Below are 23,990 nucleotides of genomic sequence, written 5' to 3'. Positions count from 1 at the left end.
TTGTACTTTTTCCCCTGAAGTATTCTTCCTTATTCACACCCATGGAAAACATGTTGGCTTATTGGTTATGCCATTGGCTTTATACTGCATTTACCTATGCTCATGTGGTCATGGTCATATCTGAGAGAGGTCTGTGGAGGATTAAGTTCACTTAAACAGTTAACAGTTATTCAAAACACCAAATAATTTATGCTTTTTTTGCACAATGTTTTAAAAAGTAGAGCTTTTGTTGGGTTATTATTGAAAAACGTTGGCATTCTTGCTCAATGAAGTTGAACACTGAATAGAATAATCTAGTATTTATATTCTTGGGCATGTCTGCCAAAATGTATGGCACTCCACCATGACACAAACATTGTGCTGGTGTAAGAGGCGTTTTGGTACTGCTGGAAAGAGGATTGTGATTGCAAGAGAGAATAATATAGCAATAACCCACGCCTGGGTGTGGGTAATGCTAAATTTACCCACGGTTGGCGTGGTTTGGTCCCGGGCGGCCCGAGGACCAAACAAAGCCAACCGTGGGTAAATTTAGCATTACCCACACCCAGAAGTGGGTTATTGCTATTATACCATGACATTATTTAAGAAAAGAAACTGTTACTTTTCTTAAATAATGGCATAGTATAATGCCTGTTTACTGCCCTTCCGCAGATGTCTGGCATCCGCGTAGTTCTGATGTACTGCGCGCCGCGCAGTACATCAGAGTTGTGAGCAAAACGGAGAAAGCAAGATCTCCGTTGCTTTTTAGTCTCGCTATGTTAAATGAGTTTAACATAGCGAGACAGTTTTAAAATAAGCAACGGACATCCGTTGCTTATTTTAAACTGTCTCGCTATGTTAAACTCATTTAACATAGCGAGATTAAAAAGCAACGGAGATCTTGCTTTCTCCGCTGTTTTTAACATTGTTCGCTATGTTAAATGGGTTTAACATAGAGACAGCTTTAAAATAAGCAACAGAGATCTCCGTTGCTTATTTTAAAGCTGTCTCGCTATGTTAAACCCATTTAACATAGCGAGACTGTTTTAAAAAAATGAGTTATACTAATGGAAAAAAGTCCGGGCGACCGGACCTTTTTCCATTAGTATAACTCTATTTACAACGGGCACGCTGGCCAATCAGCGTGCACGTTTTGGGGGGGTCATGGTATAATCTGTTTGTTATACTACTGCATGGTGTGTCTCAACAAATGTTCTGTTATGGTGAGTATCCTCCTGTAGCTGTGGTTTGACATACTGTAAAAATGTCTCATTTCAGATGTACACACCTTGTTTACTATAAAAAGCTAGAGTACTATGTGTGTGGGGGATGTAGGAGATGGGGGATATAGGAGAGAAACTACATTTAATTTGAATCAAACAGCAGTTCCTGATATCTAATTCAGTTGTGTTTTAAATTTCTAGAGCAACTGTTTTAATATTTGGAAAATCTCCTAACTTTATAAAGTAAATTGTAACCTTGGCTTTGGTAGGTTTACCATCAGTGCTGCATATATTTTCTTATTTTATTTAAACAGTTTTGTAAACAAGACCAGCAGAAATAACTTTCCTGTGCATGATATGATTCATTCTATTTCTGTCTTATTTTTCAGGGCTTAATGGCAGAAGATTCTAACTAAGATTTGAAAACCCACAGATGTATGAAGGTAAACACCTTTGTTGAAGTAAATATTTATTTCCTTCTTTGCCATGCATTTGAAGTCTAACTATTCATGTTAACACTGTATTGCCCATTTTGTTGGAATTTCACTGTGAAGTAAGCTGGAGTACATGTTTGAGCAGCAGCATCTGAGTAGTCAGTTTTATGGTTGAGTAATTGCTTTATATCTGTTTTGCATGGGTTTTAATGGGGGAGTCTTCCATTTGCACCCACATACCAAAGGCATATGGGTATGTGTATGTACAATGCTCAGAAATGCTCCTGGGCAAGCAAGTAAAGGTGATTGAGGTGTGTGTTTCTTGAGACAGACTTGGCATACTGACCCTGAATTGAATGAAGTAGATATTGAAAATGGATGGATTTTTATTTTTTAATCAATGCTTTTTAGAATGCCATATATAAAAATGAAGAGAGGGTTCACAGTTTCCCTGTATGAAAGGTGTATTTACATTTGTCTGAGAGTGGAAAATCATTGATTCTGGGATTTTACTATGTGGACATGGACTTCTATATCACCATGTCTTAATGTAACAGGAGTACTGGATTGCAAACCATTTACTCTTCCTTCTTGAACAGTTATTTTTGTGGGTGTGGGTAAAAGAGACTGAATTAGACATTTAGTGAGCAAATAAACTTTCCTTTTCTGTTCAGTCATTTCATATATGGGGGTCACACACTTCTATTCTGCAGCTAATGGGATGTTTATTGTAACCCATATGTATGTAGTACCTTATGTAATATGATAGTAATGTGTTCATTTTTGCGAACCAATGTTGATACAGTTGCATGTGTTATTAATTTGTTGAGGGGAAGCTGGTTAGAAAAGTCAAGAACATTGCTGTAATTTAACAGAATATGAATATGGCTCTGAAGGAGGATGGGAGATATTTGAGTCCGATCCCAAGAGTTCAACGTGACCTCTTCAACCTTGACTCATTTCTTAAGTGTAGATGGTTTTATGTGTAAAGCTGTGAGCTAGTTATTACTTTTAATCCATAAAAAGGCAACTTTTTTATTTTATTAATAATTAAAATGCAGGTAAATATTTTAGCCAGCCCCAGTACTTTAGAGGGATAAAGCCCTAACAACCCAACTTTGATAAGTCACTCAGTTGCCTGATGGAGCTGGCAGGGGAGGATGAGTATGTGCATCCTAGAAGGAGCGGGAGGTGATGCCAGCCATATACTGCTGTGATTGTTAAGAAGAGAGGAGAAGATGCAAATGTGTGACCTGAGGGTTGGTGTTGGCTCATCAAACCTTCCACAGAGAAAGACTTGAGGAAAACCTTTTGCTAAAACTATATAGAAAATACAAAGAAATCTTGAGAAATGGGCAGCATTAAAACTAGATGAAGATCAATGAGCCTAAGTACTATATTGGCATGTTTTATCCCATGTGGCATTTTTAGGACAAGCATTCTGGCAGCCAGTGGAGTATAGGGAAATAGACTCAGTAACTGGATGAAGAAAAAAAGTGGGAATTGTGGGAACAATATATACAGGGACTGAATGAGGTTTAAAAGAAGTCAGGATTTAAATGAGCTATTTAATGTTTAAATGAATGATTGGGTAGATTGTAAGTGATGTATAATGTTTGCAGTTGGGAGTGTTTCATTATGGTTTGTGATGTAAAATGCTTGCAACTAGGATTGTGTCGGTGTGGTTCGTTTTCATTTACATAAAGGTTTAATTTATGTAATGTTGCTTAGGTTATATGATATACTCGCAGTATATGTGAAGTATAATGTTTGTTAATGTTAATTTTATACAATTCGATTATTTTTGTGTCAATGTAAATTTGCCAGTGTCACAAGTTATAATTCTATAAAGGTGTTTGGATGAAGAAGTTCTTTTGACAGGAGAATAGACAGAGTGGCTTTGGAAAGGGTACTACTATTAACAGAACAAGGGGAAATGACAATCCAGATTTAAGACATTATAGTAAGGTAATGACAGTAACTTTATGTAAGACACCAAAATAGTAAATATCAGGCCAGGGAGGAAATCCGTAATTGAGAAAGATCTGGAAATGAACACTATGGACCTTTTAGAATTAATGTGGGGGAATAAAAGTTACTGTTTAACACAGATATACTTAGAGTTGTTAGCAAACAAAAATTGTTTGAGAATGTCTAGCTGAAATCATGGAAAAATGCATTATTACATATAGGTGCTTCCAGAGAGAGAAGAAGAGAGAGAGAGACACTGGTAAGATGGTATTGGATAAGAGAAACCTCTGGTCTTCGCTATTGGTCACAGTGAACAAGGCAAGGTGGATTGAGTGAGTGAAAGGAGGCAAAAGTGGCATATGAGATACCAGGTAGGATCAGAATACGCTATGAATAATGAGTATAACATATGAATATAAACTGGGGAAATATCAAGGCAGATGATTGGACAGAGATTGTAGTGTGGGTAAGTGAAATGAAGGAAGGACAAACAGAACACAAAGATTTGATATCCTGGGCAGTCAAAAACCTGGAATGTTACAAACAGTGTAATACAGAGGGGAAAAAAGAAAACTTGGAAAAAAATGTAGGTAAGGATCTATAGGATTAAAATCTGGACAATAATACATTTGCTCCAAAACGTGGTAGTCAAAGCTAGAAAATTAAGAATATTTTGGTGGAAGTGGATACATAGGTTTTTCTACAAGCCCGGCAGACTAGGGTAAAATGTTTACTACAGTAGATGCAAGTTGTTGATGATGCCAAAGTGGGAAGAGAGGGACATGGGAACATATTTTTGGAGTTGCAGTATTTTGAGATAGTGCTGAATAGAAATAAAATGTCTAATACGAAAGATGTGTGGAAAAGAAATCCCCATAACAAAAAAACTAAATTTTACAGAAGTAGGACTTGGGGAGAAATTCTGTCCTCTGGTGGAAAATGTTAAGTGGTTAGCAATGCTAATGATCAAGAAAGGCATAATGAGATGATAAAGTCAAATACCTTGTAGCAGATTGTGAAACTAATGGAAATTTTTAGGATGTAGAAAGGAAAATCTCTGAGAAGAAATTACAAAACCTCATAAAAAGGTGGCATCCATGGATACAGTTACCAAATGGTATATTGAGTAGGAAGAATTCAGTGTGTCACGTACACAGAGAAGGTAAAGTTGGGTTCATCATTCGCTTCCTCAGAAAATATGAAATTGAAAGATATGTGGAATTTCATGTTGAAAAAGTGTCTATTTTGTATAAATAGTTCAGGTTTATAGAAATGGTAAAAGTGCATTTATGTAAGTAGCAACTCTCAGATGAAGGTTGAGGCAGAATTTTAATAAAAATAGTCTTAGAAATAGAAGTTATTATTGGTTTCAGGCCACTGATGGAAAATTTAAAAAAAAATTATAGTGCATACAAGAAATGTTCAGATTGTACATAATGGTTTTATCGTTCTGATTGAATAAAGTTGTCTATATGCTTACAAAAAAGACCCTCTTCACTTAGATGCCACAAAATACCCTCATGGCTTCTTTAATGATGGTCCCTTCCAGACAGCTCTCATCTTGACGAGCTACGTCCTATTTGGAGGAAGCATGATAGCTGGAAGGTACAGGGGCAAAAGGGATATATTTAAAATGTGCAAGTAATGCTTTTGTAACGGACATGCAAATTTAATAATGGTTTATGATACTGTTTTTGGAATATTGAGAAGTATAAAGTCCTATTTGTTTTGATAGAAAGCAATCGAAAATATTTTGTATATAGATATTAAAGTAATTGTACCATACAGCTGTGATTTAAACTTTGTCTTATGTTGATAACCTTGTTAGATCATGGTGCCTCATGTGCCCATTTCATACTCCTGTATTGAATCTACATATGTCTAAAAATACTTGTATGTCGACTTCAAAGATTCATTTCAGATCTCCCAGTGTAAAAAAGAAACTGTAAAATAAGTAATATTGTTAAATTTCAGTTACTGGCCAGTACATTGCTTTGATGCCAGCAAAAATAAAAATGTGAGAATCTGAAAGAAAATCAACTAGAAAGGGTGAGGAGAAAACACTGCCTGGGCAGGATCCTGCAGCTGTTCAACAAAAAGCAGTTCAAGCATCAGCTTTACTACAAAGGCATCCAGTAATGTATAGGGAAAAATAAATCAAATGTACTCAGAGGAGATTAAAATAAATGAAACACGGAAGGAGTATATCAACTTAGATAAAGGCTGGAAGACAGAGGAATATTTAACAAGCTGTTCAGATGAACTGATAAAGCTGCAATAATTGGAGGCTGAAATGAAAGCAAGGCTGGCTGATTGTAAGACTTCTCAAGAAGAGCTGTTTCCAAAAATTTTACAGTTAGAAGGCACAGCGCTCAGATAGAACCTGAGTTTTTCTGATGCACCAGTGAAACTGTTAGGAACAGACTGTATAATTTTATGAAAGCACAAATAAGTAACTGGACTGGTATTCAACAGCAGGATTAGTTAATTGAAAGGGTGTATTGAGTGTATGCTTCAAACCTTGTCTTGAGAAAGCAGCTAAGACCTAAATTAGTAAAGATGCAGTCATACCCGTAGAAAGAGTTGATGTTGACAAAACTGGACAGAAAGGTGAGGTACTAAAAACTGGAGACAGCAGACTGTTTTTGGAAGCAGGCAGAAGAGAATCAAATGAATCCCAGTAAACAGGGAATGTTGAAAGGCAGATGTGAGATTCAAACTGCTGTATCCCACTGTCTTCAGAATTCTTTCCTGGAGGATTAAGGACATTTTTGGATGCAGAACACCCTAAGGAGGAATATATATATATTTTTTAAACATAAAGTGAGCCAGCAAATAAAAGAGAATTCTGCTGCTCATTTTTCTGACAATACAGCTTACTGAGGGAATCTGTCAGTGAAACATATTCAGATGCTCTAAAGTAAAATGCTTGAGACACAGAAAAAAGTGCAGGAGTTGACTAGAAGAATCAGGAATACCTTGAACAGTGTCTGGTATTAAAATATGGAGATGAACAGGAAGAAGCAACACTGAAATTAGTGACTAAATAGGAATATAAAGCATCACTCACATTTGTGAAATATGGCTTTACAAGAAAATGTGGCTACAAAGGCTTGACTTTGTTAAACGTGTGTGTGGACTATAAAGCATATATCCCATGTTATGTCATTATTTAGAAGGACACTGAAAGGGAAAAAAAGTAACTCTAAGTAAAACAATTTTTGTCAGTAATTGTATAAAACATTTCATGATATAGACTATTATATAGTGAAACAGTTTTGTATAGTCTAGACAGGGTCATTTTAAACATGGGAAAGTATTTTCAGTGATTGTTGTATGCATTAAAGATATTAAATTAAGCAAGTATTTTTTAGTTGTAGCAAATGTAGGATTTGCAGTATAACGAGAAGAATGGCTGGACAAAAAGCAACTGTGATCTTGGGCTGCTGTGGTGAGGGTTGGGTGTAAAAGCACACTGATTATATTGTATTATATGTAGAATTAAGATTTTTTCTCTTACTTTTACACAGGTGAATGTCTAGATTAATGCCCTTGACTTAAGCTTTAAATGAGTGTTTTTTTAAGCAACTCGGTTTGAAAAATAAGACAAAATGATGAAATCTATGAAAAATGCCAAGTTCCTTACATCTACAAGGATTTTAGATTGTTCTTTTTTCCATTAACAATTGTGCAGTGGGAGTCAATAAGTCTGCAGCTGAAAGCAGTCGTACATTCTATTCTGGGTGAATTTTACAAAGATGCACTGGCTGCTTTAAAGGGAAACTAGCTGTCTGCAGGTACAAGTAATTAACATTGACAGTTTTGAGCATTTTTTGCTGAGGGAAATGCAAAATGTAAAGGCACAGTGGCAAGCAGTTCAGTGAAAACTAAAGTTTGAAATTATGGAAAGTGAATAAGAGATATCAGCCTTCCTAATAGCCTTAATGAATTTATTAAACTGTATGTATACAATTTAGTTTTATTTAAAGATCACACTTTTCTTGGGTCTAAAGGTTAATGTTTTCTGAAAGTATACATGCTGCTGTTCACATCTTGGAGGGAAATGGAGATAAGAAAAGAACAGACATCAGTCGGTGTTCATAGGGAAATACGAGACTAACTGCCTTTGCAGGCCAATTTAAGCCTATCCAGTTTTGCTTTTTGTGCTTGAAATAACTTATCCCATTTGGTTATAGATTGACCTTACCCATCCCATGGTCAATAATTATATAGTACCGTCATTGAGAGTAACTGGGATCACACCATAAACAACTTCAGGAACAATGTAAGTGAGAGCACAGGCTGTAGCATGCACTTTAGCATTAGTAACCTTAATTTTACGTTAGCTAATGCATGTAGGTGGATCTGTCGATTTGGGGAAGTTCCTATCTGGGGGTGTTAAAATTAATTTTTTGAAGATGTACATGGTTTTATGTGTTTGTTCTAAGTTAAGAGGGGATTGGGGTGTTATGAAAGTTTGTTTTTTGAGCATTTTCATTAAAACAAAAAGTCTTGAAAAATGTGATATAGGTTTAAATGGGAATGAGAAGAAACAACTGTATAAAATCTGACTGCCGACATTAGTGTATACATATAACACACAATTTAAAAGTTCACATTCAAAAAACTGTCATGTGTAGTAGGTTGGAACAAAAGCTTTTTGGAATGTAAATGGCCTTACAGGTGTAGACAATAAGGAATAAGTACTGAATTATATTAAGAAATGCAGAGTGTAAATAACAGTGCTGCAGGAGATGCATTTGAAAGGAAATGAGCATGTGAAATTGACAAAGAAAATATTTCAGTATGGATATTCAGTAGAATATCAGAGACAAAGGAAAATTGGAGTAATTATATTACTTGCTAGAGGGGTGCCAATAGTGACAGAAGAATATGACAAAAAAGACAAGATTTGTGATGGTAAGGGTCTGTCGGCAAGGGAGGAGGATTATGTTGGCATGCATTTGCATTCTACCGAAAACTGTTATGGATCTTAAGAAAAGTTTGGGGGAAGTAATCTACTTTCATCAGAGAGTATTACTTATAGGTGAGGACTGGGAGATGATTTGTAATAGTGAGGATGTATCTGAGGACTTAGAGAAAATATAACAAAAGTGGTTAGGTTTTGAAGAAATTTATGAAAATATTTGGTATGGAAGACATGAATTCAGTAGTAGGAACAGAATTTGCATATTATTTCCCAAAGATACAGTAATTGGGCTAGACTAAATAGAAATTATATTTCACAGGAACATGTACATTGAAAGCTTCAACACAAATCCAATAACTATATCAGATCATGCACCAATAAAAAAATAAGATAAAAATGCAGGTATAATGAAGTAAAAATGAGACACTGGTGATTTCCCACCTACCTGTTAAAAAGAGGAATTTAAGGAATCAGTAGTAGAAGTTATTCAAGAGTCATTAGGGAAGACAGAAATTTCTTCAGAAGTTATAGCTAGCGAGTGGGGTAAAGTGAAAATGGAGTTAAAAATATGGTAGAAATCAAAGCGAGATATATATTTAAGTAGTAATAGGAATTACTTAGAGGGGCTGACAAAGGTTAATTAATTGGAGAATAAGGTGAATCTCACTTAACAAGAAGAGGCAGAAATGAAATGCTGACTGCTAAAGAGAAAATAATGTGCATGAGTTTAGAAAGATTGCTCTTAAGTAACTGTTTTTGAAGAACTCCAGGCACAAAAACTTTAAGCACAATAACTTGGGAAACAGAAAGTAGAAAGGGTTGTTGACAAACTTAGGGAGTCTATAATATTTTTTTTAACTAGTGATCCTGCAGAACTATTAAGAGGTATTTCAGAAATTTTATAAAAAATTGTATAAAGCAGAAAAATGTGCAAATCAAGAAAGAGCACAAATGGAAATATTTGTTGAAGAATTACTTATGCTATGGTTAGAATAGATGAGGCTCAACAACTAACAGTTAAGATAGGAGGAGATGAGATAAACATGATGATGTATAGTAAGTCTTAAGGAAAATCTCCAGGAACAGATGGTATTCCTGTGGAAGTTTTGAAGTTAGGAGGGAACTGTGTGATAAAGATATGGAAGATTTTGCATAACAGTATTTTAAAAGACTGAGAAGCACTAACATATTGAAGAATGCTGTGGTGCCTGTATTACCTAAAGACTGTAAAGACCCATCCAACTCATCTCCATACAGACCCGTTTTAATTGTAAACCATGTTTATGTCTATACTAGCTAAAAGAATAGCAAAGGTGTTGCCAAAATTGATAGATATGGATCAGTGTGGTTTTGTGAAGGAGGCATACATTTGACAACATTACTAGAACTATGTTGATTCAGAAGGAAGCAGAATATAAGAAAATACTGCTGTTTTTGGTGGGTCTTGATACAGAGAGAACATTTGGCAGAGTAAGCTGGGATTTTATGGGGAGGACAGACATTATGTAATCATCTTCAGGGAGGCTTATTATCACAGTAGATCATAACATTAGAGTTTTATTCCACTCTTCTGTCTTCTTGTTCAATTGGTCTGATGGCAACTTTATACATAGCTATGTCAAAGCCTACCTTGCCCCTAGAGTCTGCATCCAGTTTGTAATGTTTAGCTAAAGAGTGAACTGTTGAAAATGTGGCAGTTTCAACAATATCCTGTGCAGAAATATTTTAAGTATACTGCTGACGTGATGTTTCTGCCCACTGAACTCTCACAGTCCCTTTTCAGGGGGTGACCCTGTAGAATGTCTAGTTAAGTGACTTGCTAAAAATCATAGAGACTCTAGAGAGGTCTGGAAATACCTGCCCATCCACTGTATTGTGCCAGTGGAAGGATTCTTATGGGGAAGATGCTGAAGGAGGGTGAATGGCAAGATTCTGTGAGCGTCACTGTCTTATACCAAATTAGTTTGTGTGGGACTGAAAGGAGTATTAATAATGAAAGTATCACTGATCCTATTTTGAAGCCTGAACCTAGAAGTTGATTTCAAACTTTGTCCCTTTTATGTCCATGAGAATACACTGTATTTGCGGGGAATACTTGTGCCATTTTTCATGGGCTGCATTAACTACCTTTTATGTATATACATAGATGCAATGCATGTGACATATGTTATACTGCATAGCTGTGCTATGGGTTTAAGAGCTGGTATTAAAGTCAATATTCTGCACTGCAAGAACCCGGTTAATTGTCATGTGATTTATATTATTATAGCCTGCAAGAAAATAGGTAAGGGTAACAAGTATACCAAATCTGATGTATGGTTGTAGAGGGGTGCACCATAAAAAAGAATGGTGTATGAAAGGATTTTTGGATTTGACAAATATGGGAAGAATATTGTGGTTTCATTTATCTCCCAAGACAATAAGTACAGCAGAGAAAACAATATTTTGATGTAGCCATTGATGTACCTTTGGAAAACCGTATGAAAAAGTATTAAGCAGTCAACTTTTGTTTCCATTTTTCTGATTAAATAGTCCTCTTTCGTTTTCAGGCAACTTGTTCTTTTCAATGTGTGACCTAATATTCAGACATTGGAATGTGTTATTGAGTCGACTAACAAAGTAAACCATGATCAAGTATAGAGCATGACCCATTTTGTAATATTAAAAGTGAGACTAGTGGCTTATATGATTCCCAGTTGGAGGGCAGGGACTGGAGGTTCTGGCAAGATCCTTTGAATACAATTCACCTCCATCATTTGACTGTATTGCAATCTGAATAGGAAAAGTTTCTTATTGAATCCTTGTAGTTTTATTTGGGGAGGTAGAGCTGTATGCACACACTGTATTACCCACGCTGGAAACCTAAACCTAACTGTAGCAGAAAGCAAAATTTCAGTTCTAACCACAACTAAAACCCCAGCTTCGGCCCTAAAGCCTGTGATGAATGCAAGTACTACTACAGTAGCATTCGGTAAAATGGCATTTAATTCATTTGAATTATTCATGCAAGTAGTTCTCCTTCATTGCAGTATTTTACTACTTTAGAAGCTACATTGTTCCCCTCTCATATTTTTAATCTTAGTCTCTCAACCAATACCATACCCACAATCTGGAAGTCAGCCTTCATCAGACTTTTCTTAAAGATCCAAAACCCTGCTCCACCAGCCATTACTGCCCCATCTTTTTACTTCCTACTTCAATAGAATGCATGAACAATTTGTAACCACTAATCTCATATTTGGAAAAATATTATTTGCTCTTCAGTAAACCACACAGCTTCTGGGTTGGAGTACACTAATTGAACTCTGAACTCTAACTGATGACATACTCTCTAACAATGGTGCCATTGTTATTGACTTGACCTGACCTGCGCCTTTGATGTTGTGAACCATTCAGTATTACTAGCCCACTGACATTGTCATCCAGACCGAAGCCATACAAAGGTTCAAAAACCTGTGACTAGCAGATCCTTTACTGGGAAGATTGGCTTCTCTCTATCATATACTGCCTTTTTCTTTCAGGGTGCACCACAGAGTCAATACTTGCACCAGCAATCTTCCAGTCTTTCTGGCATTATTTCATTATTTGTCTGTGTTAAGGTGAAATGTCCAACAAAAAACACAAGAGATGCAGTTATGAAAATTCACATTTTTATGTTTGTATCTTTCCATTTTTTATAAATAAATGACCCCATGACCTACTTCAGTTACAACTCCTGTTGTATGTTGATGACACTGTTATTGAGAGATCCCAACCTAGCACAACAAATAATCCAAACTACATTCCAAATGGACTCTGTGGCCTTAAACCACTGTCTCACCTCCAGAAAGGTTCTTCTTTAACCCTCCCTCCAATAAAAACACATAGCTGTACTCTTTGGTGCTAAGACTTCTCAAGGCTCCTGGCTCCCCTTAAGCATTTTAACCAGCACAAGGCCTTATTGACACTACTACTTCATTCAGATATATATATATATATATATATATATATATATATATATATATATAGGCATCTGGTTCAATTGATCTCTCAACTTTCAGATGCATATCTTGAAACTTGGGTCTAAAATCAGTTACCTCCTTTTCTGTGCTCAGAAAAAAAATCTCCATTCCTTTCATCACCAACTTGCGCAGTCATTGAGAAAAGTGTCCTGCTCATACAATTTGAGTGTGACTTGCCCTTGTTTGCCACCTCCTCTAGCATAAACACATCAACAGTACAGACATTATCTAGTAAAACATGCCATTCCTTCAACAGTTCCCCTACCTTGAACATATTTGCCCTACTTTGTCTAAGGTAAACTGGCCACTGGTGAACAAGCCATATCCAACTTACTTTTGGAATCCCAACTATTTAAGTTACTTCACCAAGATGCTTCTTCTCCACTTGCAATGAAACTAATCACTACCACCCCAACCTACAATCTCAGAAGCCAAAGTTGCAGTAAGCCTTTCTCTCCAAACTTCATCTGTTAAACTACACAACTCTGACTCTAGCTGCCCAGTACTTACTCCAAAACTGTGGCAATCTCTTCCTCACTATTTTACCAAGCATACTAAGTTCATGCCCCAATTCAAGCAGTATATTTTTGAGCAATACAAATGCAAATGCCAGAGCACAGTTCATATCACTTAATCAGCACTACTCTGTGCTAGGTTAATTTCTTCTCATGTCAACCCATTTGCCCAGCTACTGTACTGGTTACCACTATGTTTCTGCTTTATGTAAGTATGTGTGTAGCTTCTCTTTCTCCTTGTTTAACATCATCTCAAAATTTTTACTTTACTCAGTTCTGTCTCATTGGACTCTGTCATTACCTGTCTCTTGCTGTGTCCTCTAAACATCTTGTCATATCCTGTGCCAGTGGGGAGTCTTATTGGGGATCTGGAGAAAAAGGGAGAAACCAGCCCCAGACTGACTGTGATCTCTGTGTGCTCTTAAGGGAAATTGTACTTTACTGTGTGTGTATTTGTTATCCTTCCCAGTGCGGATACCCCTCATTGGTGTTAGTGGTGAGGATTGAGGCTCCTTGATTGCTGGGCCAGTGCATGGGCATCACATATTAATTTTGCATGCTGTGGTCCATATCTGGTCTGTGACCCTAGAGAAACTGTGCTTGAGAGGGTTAGGTCTATCTGAGTATACCTTACCCCATTCCCTGTCTTAAGAGCCCATCTGTGTTGGCATTGCTAATGCCACTGCGGTGCTGCACTGACATATATGCTTGCAACCCTAGGCTGCATCTTAGCAACTTGGCATTTTGCTGGCTGGCTCTGTTTAACCATGTTAGGGGATTGTGATCTGTCACTACAGTGAATTTTCTTCCATACAGATAAGGCTGAAGTTTCTGCAATGCCCACACTATGGCTAGACATTCCTTTTCTACAGTTGCATAGCATTCCTCCCTGGATTGAAGCCTATGACTGAGATAAGCCACTGGGTGCTCTTCTCCCTCTGAAGAAATCTGGCTAAGTACAGCCCCCATCCCATGGTTTGAAGCATCCACCTGCACAACAAATTATTTGCTGTAATCTGGACTGGCTAACACAGGGGGTCCTCCAACAAGCTTCTTTAAGCTTCTGGAATGCCTGTTCACATGCTGTGGTCCACACTGTCTTCTCTGGCCTGTTTTCCTTGTCAGGTCTGTGAGGGGAGCAGCTATGGTACTATAACTGGGGACGAACTTTCTGTAGTACCCTGCTGTCCCTAAGAATGCCCTCACCTGCTTTTTGGTAACAGGTGCAGGCCATGCCTGAATGGCTTCTACTTTGGCAGGGTCTGATCTGATCTTACCACTCCCCACTCAGTCCCAGGTAGGAGACCTCTGACATACCCACCTGATATTTGCTGGGCTTAATGGTCATCCCTGCCCTCTGTAGTCTGTCCAGCACCTCCCTGACATGCTGAAGGTGCTCTGGCCAGGAATGGCTGTAGATGGCAATATCTAGATAAGCAAGGGCAAATCCTCCTGCTCCTGCTAGGATATGATTTACCAGCCTCTGGAAAGTCGCTGGAGCATTTTTCATCCAGAAGGGCATCTTTATGAACTCATACAATCCAAAAGGAGTCACAAAGACTGACCTCTCTCTCTAGCACTGGGAGTCAAGGACACCTGCTAGTAACCCTTGGTAAGGTCAATGGTTGTAAGATACTTAGCCCCACCCAACTGCTGTAGGGCCTCATCCAACTTAGGCATGGGGTAAGCATCTGACTCTGTGTGACTATTTAATTTCCTGTAGTCCACACAGATCCTGGTGCTGCCATCCTTCTTTGCCACCAGCACCACTGGGGAGGCCCAGGGACTGTTGGACTCTTGAATTACTCCTAGTTCCAACATCTCCTGTATCTAATTCCACAGAGTCTGTTTGATTCTCTCTCAGGCACCCTATAAGGGGCCTGGCTAATAGGCCTTTGGGGTCCTGTATCCACCTAGTGCTGCAGCATGTGGGTGCACTGAACATGTCCCCAAAGTCCTGTAACACTGATCGGATTTTTCAAACCTGGGTAGGAGATAACTGCTGGGACATTGCTACCCCTTCCACTGAGGTGTCAGTCTGACCTCATTGATGAGGTAGTCACCAGATATCCTCAGAATCCTCCTGCAAGCAACTGCATTTACTCAGCACAAGGGCCTCCCTATCATGGTAAGGTTTCATCATATTAACATAGTACAGTTTGTGCCCTTGCCTCCTGTCTAGCAGTTCCACCATGTAGTTAACATCACTTACCTTTCTTACCACCTTGTAGGGTTCCTCCCAAGCTGCTTGCAGCTTGGTGCGTCAGACAGGAATGAGAGCCATTACCTACTGCCCTACAGCATACTCTCTAGCTCGAGCATTCCTGTCATACCATACCCTTTTTGTTATTGGGCTTCTGCCAGGTTCTCGTGGGCCAGGCCCATGAGTTCCCTGAACCTTGTCCTGAGGTTTAGAATGTATGCCACAACAGACTTCTTGTGAGATTCACACTTACTTTCCCACTTATCTTGAATTAAATCTAGAGGTCCCCTCGCCCTATGCCCATACAACTCAAAGGCTGAAAATCCTGTGGATTCCTGGGGAACCTCTCTGTAAGCAAACAACAGATGGGGCAAATATTTGTCCCACTCCCTCTTAAACTGGTCTGCAAATGCCCGTAGCATGGACTTAATTGTAGAGTTTAACCTCTCAACAAAACCATTAGTCTGGGGATGGTAGGGGGTGGTCTTCAGATGCTTCACCCCACAGTACTTCCACAGACAAGCCAGCAAGTCTGACATAAAATTGGCACCTCTGTCAGTCAGTATTTCTTTTGGGAAACCTACCCTGCTGAAAATCTCTTAACAAAGCATTTGCCACCTTTTCTGCCTCAGTGGAGGACAAAGCCATTGCCTCAGGTTATCATGTAGCATAATCTACTACCACTAGGATATACTTTTTCCCTGTGGAACTTTGGGTACTCAGATGACCCCACAATATCCATAGCTACCCTCTGAAATGGCTTCTCAATCACAGGCAAAGGTATCAAAGAAGCTTTCACCTTGTCTCCTGCCTTGCCTACCTCTTGTCACTGCTCCCAGGTCCTGCAGTACCCTGTTACATCTCTGGAAATTCCAGGCCAATAGACGTTCTGCATAATACGTCTCTTTGTACATTTTATGCTCATATGACCTGCAAAGGGAATATCGTGGCCTATGGCTAGAAGCACCAGATGGTAGGCTCTAGGCACTACCAACTACTGCACCCTTTCACCTTCTAGCCCTCCCTCAGGGGTCCACTATGTCTACAGTAACCCTTTGTCCCAGTATACAGATTACCCCTTCCCTTGAGAATCAGTTCCCTCACTAGCTACCTGCTTTAGGCCTTGCAGTGTAGGGTCTGAGAGCTGAGCCTGTCTCAACTCTCTCTTTGTAACCCTTCCCAGCTCCCCTTTCACTGGAAGTCTGGCATCCTCTGACAGCGGTGCCTCACTGCTAGCCTGGATACTACTACTCACCTCTGTCGTTGCAGTCACCCTGTCCAAGGGAATATCAATACCCACAAACAGCTGTGGCTCACTTTCAGTCTCACTGCTACAGGATAGCTTCCTCCCTAAAGTAACCACCTCACCAGTCCTGGCTGCAAGTATGCTGTCTGTCTGGGTCTCCCCCAGGCTACCAGACCCACATGCTTGTCTTAAAGCCTGACTGTGTGTAATTGCGTTAACACATGGTACTGCCTCATCAAAATCCTTCCCTATCAGGACATCTGCAGGGTGGTAGTTCAGTACCCCTGCTGTCTCAAGACAACCTGCGGTTGGCATTTTGTCTTCCCCACTTACTGGCTCTCTCACCCTTTGTTCCCCTCCTTGCCTTCGTGGACATCTGTATGCCACATGGCCCCACTGATTGCATTTAAAAAAATGAACCCTAGGTCCTGAACATATACCTGGACTAGTGGCTTCCCCTGCTACTGGCAGATTCTGTTGGGGCAGTCTGGGCTGCCCACCATGGGTTCCTTTAGACCCATGAGCAGTACTGGGGGTCCCTTTCCTGTGCAGGGATGCCTTGCTTGCTAGGTATAGGTCTTCTTTCTTCCCATCTCTTCTGAAGTAGCACAATGTCCATCAGCTAACCAGATCCTCATGTCCTCAGACAAAAAGCTAAGGGCTTGTTCCCTCACCAAAGAGTCTGTCAGCCCTTCAAAAGTGGTGACCTGACATCCACTCACCCACCTGTGAAAATAAGTGCTCAGTTCAGCAATATATTCAGACACACTTTAATCTGCCTTGCGTCTGTGCTCAAAAAAAACTTTTTCCTATAGGTTTCAGGTGTTGGCTTAAAAAATTCTAACAAACAGTTCTTAGCAGTGTAATCAAAACATTCATGATCAGAACTTTTAGACAACACAGTTACAGCTTTACTATGGCGTATGGGGATCAGGAAGCATACCCAGAGCCTTTGGTCAAGATCATATTGTTTACATACCCTCTCAAACATCTGAATGAAACTATCAAAATGATCCCCCTCTGTAAACTGCAGAAGAAATTTGCTGACCTTTTGTGCTTCTGGGGTCCAGTTACTCCCTTCCCTGTTGCTTCCATGACTCTGACGAAGAGTCAGCATCTCCTTTTCATGCTACCTCTGCCACTCTTTTTCCAGAGCTTCCATTTCTAAATGCCTGTCCTCCAATTCGTCTTTTTAGCTCCAGATGGATGTTTAAGTCCCATGCACAAAGGTCCATTCCCCGACTGTAGTATATCTCCACGGCCAGTCTGATTGCCTCCTGGTTGCTGTTTTCTGCTGCAGCTCTGACCAAAGCTGCAATCATGTCTGCCTTAGTCAGGTTTCCCTGCACCAGTCCTTTAGCCTGGCACATCTCAGCCAACTGGGTCCTTGTCAGCTTTTCATACTCCTCTGCTGACATGCTTGCCTGCTCTTCCTGACTAACTAAGCTAACAAAAGAAGTAAAACTATTGTGATCTGAACTCTTGAGCATTCACTGCGTGGCTGATTTAGAGTACAAAAACACCTTCAGTGATCACTGTACACAAGCTACACTACCCACACCACTACAAGCCAATTAGTATTTGCCAACTAATTTATATGTGGTGTGGATATCCCACCACTGCCAAACAATTAATATGTGATGCCTGTGCACTGGCCCAGCAATCAAGGAGCCCCAATCCTCACCACTAACATCAGTGAGTGGCGTCCACATTGAGAAGGATAACAAGTACACACACAGTAAAGTACAATTTCCCTTAAGATCACAGTCAGTCTGGGGCTGGTTTCTCCCTTTCTCTCCAGATCCCCAATAAGACTCCCCACTGGCACAGCTATAGAGTCCAGATCTCAGCCTAGTGGGCAAGCTAAAACCTCCACCACCCTCTCTGTCCAACCAGTGCTTCATGTCCCTGCCCAATTAGCTGACACACACACACACACACACACACACACACACACACACACACACTTTGGGATAAGAGTTATGTACAACCACACAGAAACTCCTGGGGAAGGCTGGCACAAGTTCTCCAGCTGTGCCCCTTTTACCCAGACTATAAGGTGGAAATCACTGCCACCACCCACTAATATTTATCAGCTACTAAAAAGGCCCTTATCAAAGGGTGTCCATTTCTACTGTGCAATATTATTATCCAAATGGTAAGTGCAACTGAACAGTCAAGGCTTATTTGGAGTGACTTGGACAGTATTGCTATATACATGCAATGTACTCGAGCTTAAATTATCTCTACACAAAACAGCCACAGTTGAAAGGTTTAAAAATATTTAATATTAAATACACTAGACAATACTTCTTATTACACAGTGCTAGTCAAGAGTACAGAGATCACAGGAAAATGCTTAACATAATACAGTAGAATAGTTCTGACATCAACACAGAAAAACACTTAGTCTAAGCTTCCTATTTTCTAGCTATTTCTAAGAGAAACACTAATGTCTATGATCCTGCTTAAATACAGACACAGGCAGATCGCTGGTGAGTTGAATGTTCTCAAGACAAATGCAAAATGCTCTCTGATTCTCTCTCTTTAAATTGATAACACAGTGCTGCTTCACATTACATTATTCTTAACAATTTTCAGTTTTCCCAGGCTAACTGAAACTCAGAGGTTAATAGCCATTTTGATCTTGCAGCTGGTCAGGAAGCCAGAGCAATAAAATACATTATACATGTAAATTCTAGTCATTAACTCTGGCCTCAAAATAACGGGAAGAATTCCTTCGTTTGGACATCTTGGCTCCGAGTTTTGACATCAAAGAATTGCACAATGCTTGACTTATCAGCCTTCCTACAACAGAGTGCAGCGTTGTTAAATTTTTACAGTTCCACATTTAACAGCATTTTCTTCCATTTAAGAGAACAAGCCTGTGGCTTATATTAATATTTACAAATGACAGAGATATCTACAAAATTCTATCTGGCTAGGCAGGCAGCCTGCACCTATCTTCACAGAGACCCATAAATAAATTTGCATATGTGTGGCCAAAAGCTGCCCCGCACTTCTGATAGTACAGAGAGCCAACAAATTCAAATATATTATTTTCCAAACAGAATAATGTCATTTCCATAATATACTGTGTACTGGGACTTTTCTCCAGAAAAAAATTCTATAGCTTCTATGCCATCACTATGTTTTATTCTAGTGTATAGGCTGATGGGTTACTATTAAATGATTGAAGATTCATTCTTTCGAATGTGTCTTGATTGAACTTGAAAGCACGAAAAGGCAAACCAGCGAAACGGCATATAAGCAATTTTTTTCCCTGGGAAAGAAATTGCTTGACCGCTTCAGTTACTTTGCTGTTTTCATGACTGTAGTGTGATCTCGGAGTTGGTATATTTAAGTAGGGGGTGTGAGGGGCACAGCCTCCCATTTTATGTAATGTTTTACAATTTTTTTTTTTTTTTTGTGGGACAGCGATTTTTTTTTTCCCTTGGGGGAAAAAAATCACTGTTCTAAGCATTCGAGGTCGTAAGCTTTCACTTACATGGGTTCAATAAATCATCGTTCACTTTAAGTGTTCAATGATTTAACATGGACCCAGGCTGACTACATCTGTCACTATAAAAAAAACATGCTCTTCTGCCATACTATTTTCTTTACTTCATCCAGAAATTAAAAACTGTCTTTAATATATGAAGGTAACTGTTATCACCTTTTTTAAAAAAAAATTGATGCAAAAAAATCCCAAATTATGGGTTACATAATTGCAAGCAGATACAATTGGACGACGACCTGGAGGGTTAACGTTGCTTTTATATATTTTAGACCCACAAAAAACTTTGCCAACTCACTGTTTTTATTTAAAAACTTATTTTTAGCATATTCATGATTATAATAATTTTGTCTAACCCCTTTATGTATTAATTCTTCATAGTTCATAACCATCGCCTGATAAGTTAAGAAAGATAGATAATAATGGCACATTTTTAGTAGTAAGGGGCTACTGGCAAGGGAAGAGGATCATGCTGGTATGTATTTATATTTCACCTTCAAAAGCTACAGTCGAGTTTAAGATTATTCTAGGAGAAATTATTGTTTTTTTTTAGCAGGGAATAGTACTTATAGGTGGAGACTGGACTTTGCAACAGTGAGGATGTATCTGGCGGCATATAAGGGAAAATGTAACAAAAGATGGTACATTTCAAGATTTTTGTCAAAATATTTGGTATGGAAGATGTGAATTCAGCAGTTGGGGCTCGGAGCGAATTTACATGTTATTCCCCAGGCTGCAAAGACTGGGCTAGGTTAGACAGAAATTATATTTCACAGGAACATGTGCATTTAATTGAAAGTTTTGATATGCATCCAATAACTATTTCAGATTACACTTCAATAATAACTAAAATAAAAATGAGACACTGGTGCTTCCCCATCTATCTGTTAAACAGAGAGGAATTTAAGGAATGGGTAGTGGAGGTTATTCAGGAGTTAAAATAGTACCTATGGAAGAATAATAACAGTGTGAAGCTTGGTTTACTAACTGGACTGTAGCACGGAACGGAATGAAGTATGTAAGCCTGATTCAAGGAGTAAAAGGGTGCAAAGCACACCCTCTGAGCTCTGATATCATACCCTAACCAACAAATCCTTAAAGAGGTAGTACCTATGGCCATGATAGCAGTTTGAAGGTCAGTTTACTAACGGGACTGCAGCAGTCACATGGACTTCCACCTTTTCCGTTCAGTGCCATTGTTTCATTTATTATGTAAATGGGGCACTTTCTCCAGTATAAAACCTGGGAGTTTTGTTGCCTTTACTTTTTGGGGCATGGAGGGGCATCTCTATGCACATAGAGGTGAAAGTTTGTAAAGCATAATGGGTTTACATCTTGCAGTAATTAAGAAAGTTAGAACAGAGCATTATTTAACTTTGTTCATTTTTAGCTTCTCAACTTTCACGTCAAGTGTAGGTAGTGTTTTCTCAACTGTTGTAAGGATATAAAGATATTAAGGATGCAGTACTAGTATTAGAGAGTACAGCTGTGGTGACTGGTAGTGTAGTACATACATATCCAAAAGATATAGGACACTGTACTGTGATTGAGAACTGCTGTTACCTTATGCTTGTTCCCATGCTCAGTGCTGTTCATCGCAGCTTGCCCCAGTGAAGTCAAAGTCATATTACACCTTTTGAAAAAGATGCAACAATTGTGTAATTATACAAATCATAAAGCACTTCATTTGCATAATAGATTCTTAAAACAACCCCAGTTTATGGCAGTAAACTTCAGTGCACCATTCTGAACTGTGCTGAGCCCTGCTCTCTGTCGGCAGTCCAGGAAAAGCACAAAACAAATTAAAAAGAATAGGTAGGAGAGGTAATAGTTAAAAATTGCTATGAGACCACTGAGTTTTGTGTAATTTAATCTGCTCGCCAGAAGCATATATTCACTGGAAAGGTATAACATAATGACAGGTGTGAAAAAAAAGGTAAGGTGCCAATTTCTACTGATGTATACACATGTAATCTGATGCTATCTGTGTCATTATTGATCATGGATAGGTCTAGGATCCGAATTCAGATCTGAGCCAGCAACTAAGAGGACAGGTCCTGAGCTCAAGCTCCTCCTATTCATTCCCCCAAGATCCCTTGCTACCCACAACTGTTATATTTTGTTTGTCACAATTTCGTTTGTGTGTGATTCCTACAGCTCAAGTCTCTAAGTTACAGATAAGTGCTATTTTTTCCCCTTTTTATATGGGATATCTTTCCTGTCTTGCCTCTCTCTTTTTCTAGTTAGGTTCCTCCCCTCTCCTTCTAGGTCTTTTTTTCTTCCTGGTTCCTTTGGGCAGTTTAATCCTCTTGCCTCTTCCCCTTTCTATCCTTTCTTCATTCCCCCCTTTCTTGTTGTTTAGTGAGCGGGTGGTGGGTGTTTGGTGTGTGTGCATGCATGATGTCTGAGAAACCTGATGGGTTTAAACGGTGCTCCTCGTGTGGTTGGAAAATGCCCCATTCCGATACACACAAGGAGTGTGTTTATTGTCTGGGAGAGCCACATCTGGAGGTTGAATACAACATTTGTGCCGAATTCTACCCCAGAGCTCTCCTGGAATGCAGGAATAAGCTCCTGCTTAAAAGGCTTGTCAAAGGAGATCCTCTGGTCTCTGGTTCCCCTTTCAAGCCTCTGTGTGATCTCAAAAGGAAGTCTTCTTCTTAAAGGTATTCTCCCGCCAAAAAGATGAGGCTCTCTGATCGCAGTTCCCCAGATCCGAGTCCAGCCACATTGGCTTCGGATCTAGACTCTTCTGCTCCGAGACCCCCCAGCTCCCTCTGTTGGATCTGAGATCTCATAGCCTCGGAGGTCCTCGGATCTGACCCGACCCAGACCACCCTCAAATCCAACCTTCTCGTCGGATCCATCCATGACACCAATTTTTTCCTCATTTCCAAATGGGCCTTTGGATCGGATGTTTTTGTCTGAGCCGATCATTATTGAAAGCTCTCCCTCCAGATCCAGGTTATTGGATCCAAGGTGTACAAGTGGGTCTCCCTCCCAAAATTGCAGGTCTTCAGGTAGGTCGAGACATTCCTCCATCTCTTCCAGATCCACCAGGACCTTGCTCCCCTCAGACATGGATAGGATGATGAGAAGCTTTCTCAAGGCCCAAATTGAGTTGGGCTTGTTGCCATCCCCTGCTCAGTTGCCTAGGGGAGTCTCTCCCTCCGCGGGACTCCTCTCTACTCGGCCGACCCATCTGGGTTCGGTCCTTCAGGATCAGAGCATTCCCAGTGAGATGCCAATGGTGTCAGACATATCTTTCCTTCCCACACCATCAGGGTATCTAGCTGGCTCAGTTACATTGCCCTTGGAACTGGCTACACCTTGGCCTCGCAAGGTCAGTGCAGGTTCCTGGGGAGTGTTGTCGGGCTTGGAGTTTTTGGACTGTTTCCTCCCTCTGGGTGTGTCTACACTGGACAACTAATGAGCTGATATTGTCTGGAGAAGTCAGTCAGTGCTGTGTCAGGGTCCTGTCTTCCTTCCTTGGAAGCTGAGGCTGGTGGGGAGGAGGGGGGGAGCTTCATCCAGTCCTTTGGCCTTCCAAGCGATAGAGACGACTGTCTCCAGCTGGGGAAGCTGCCTCTTCTTTGGCTCTAGGTCCTACCCAGCCCCTCTCGACATTTGGCAGCGAGACCTCATCATCCTTCCAGGATCAGCCCTACCGAGAGCACCTTCAGACAGGCATTACCCCCCCCCCGAGGTCCCTACCTCTTCCGAGTCCTCCCCAGAGCCCACCATGGAAGAGCCTCTTCAGAAGAGGACATGCAAGAGGAGGCACTTGGATTCCCCTAGAGAGTCCCTCACTGAATACACAGATTTCAAGGAAGGAGATGGGTCCCCCAGACTTCCATCAGATTGGAGGTTTTCTGTGGGGACATCCTTGAGATCCTTAAGCAGAGAGGCAGTTGGTCTCCCCCCTCCCCTTTCTTCAGAGGTATCTGTGTTTTTGAAGCCCTTGAGGTTGG

At 39.9% G+C, this 23,990-nt stretch overlaps 1 protein-coding gene across 3 annotated transcripts in view; it reads left to right on the top strand.

Annotated features, from left to right (window-relative positions):
- TAOK3 (TAO kinase 3) overlaps nt 1-23,990 on the top strand; it is a 2,060,965-nt gene that overhangs the window by 588,112 nt on the left and 1,448,863 nt on the right. For all 3 annotated transcript variants that reach the window (XM_044068327.1, XM_044068326.1, XM_044068325.1), the window contains exon 3: nt 1,592-1,645. The gene's annotated coding sequence lies outside the window, so the exon portion shown is untranslated. The remainder of the gene's footprint in view (nt 1-1,591; nt 1,646-23,990) is intronic.

Source organism: Protopterus annectens, chromosome 4.part0, assembly GCF_019279795.1.
Source record: "Protopterus annectens isolate FY-2018-M chromosome 4.part0, PAN1.0, whole genome shotgun sequence".
NCBI classification, from domain to species: Eukaryota; Metazoa; Chordata; order Ceratodontiformes; family Protopteridae; genus Protopterus; species Protopterus annectens.
Note: the sequence above shows the minus strand (reverse complement) of the source record. Positions and strands in the feature narration are given on the sequence as shown.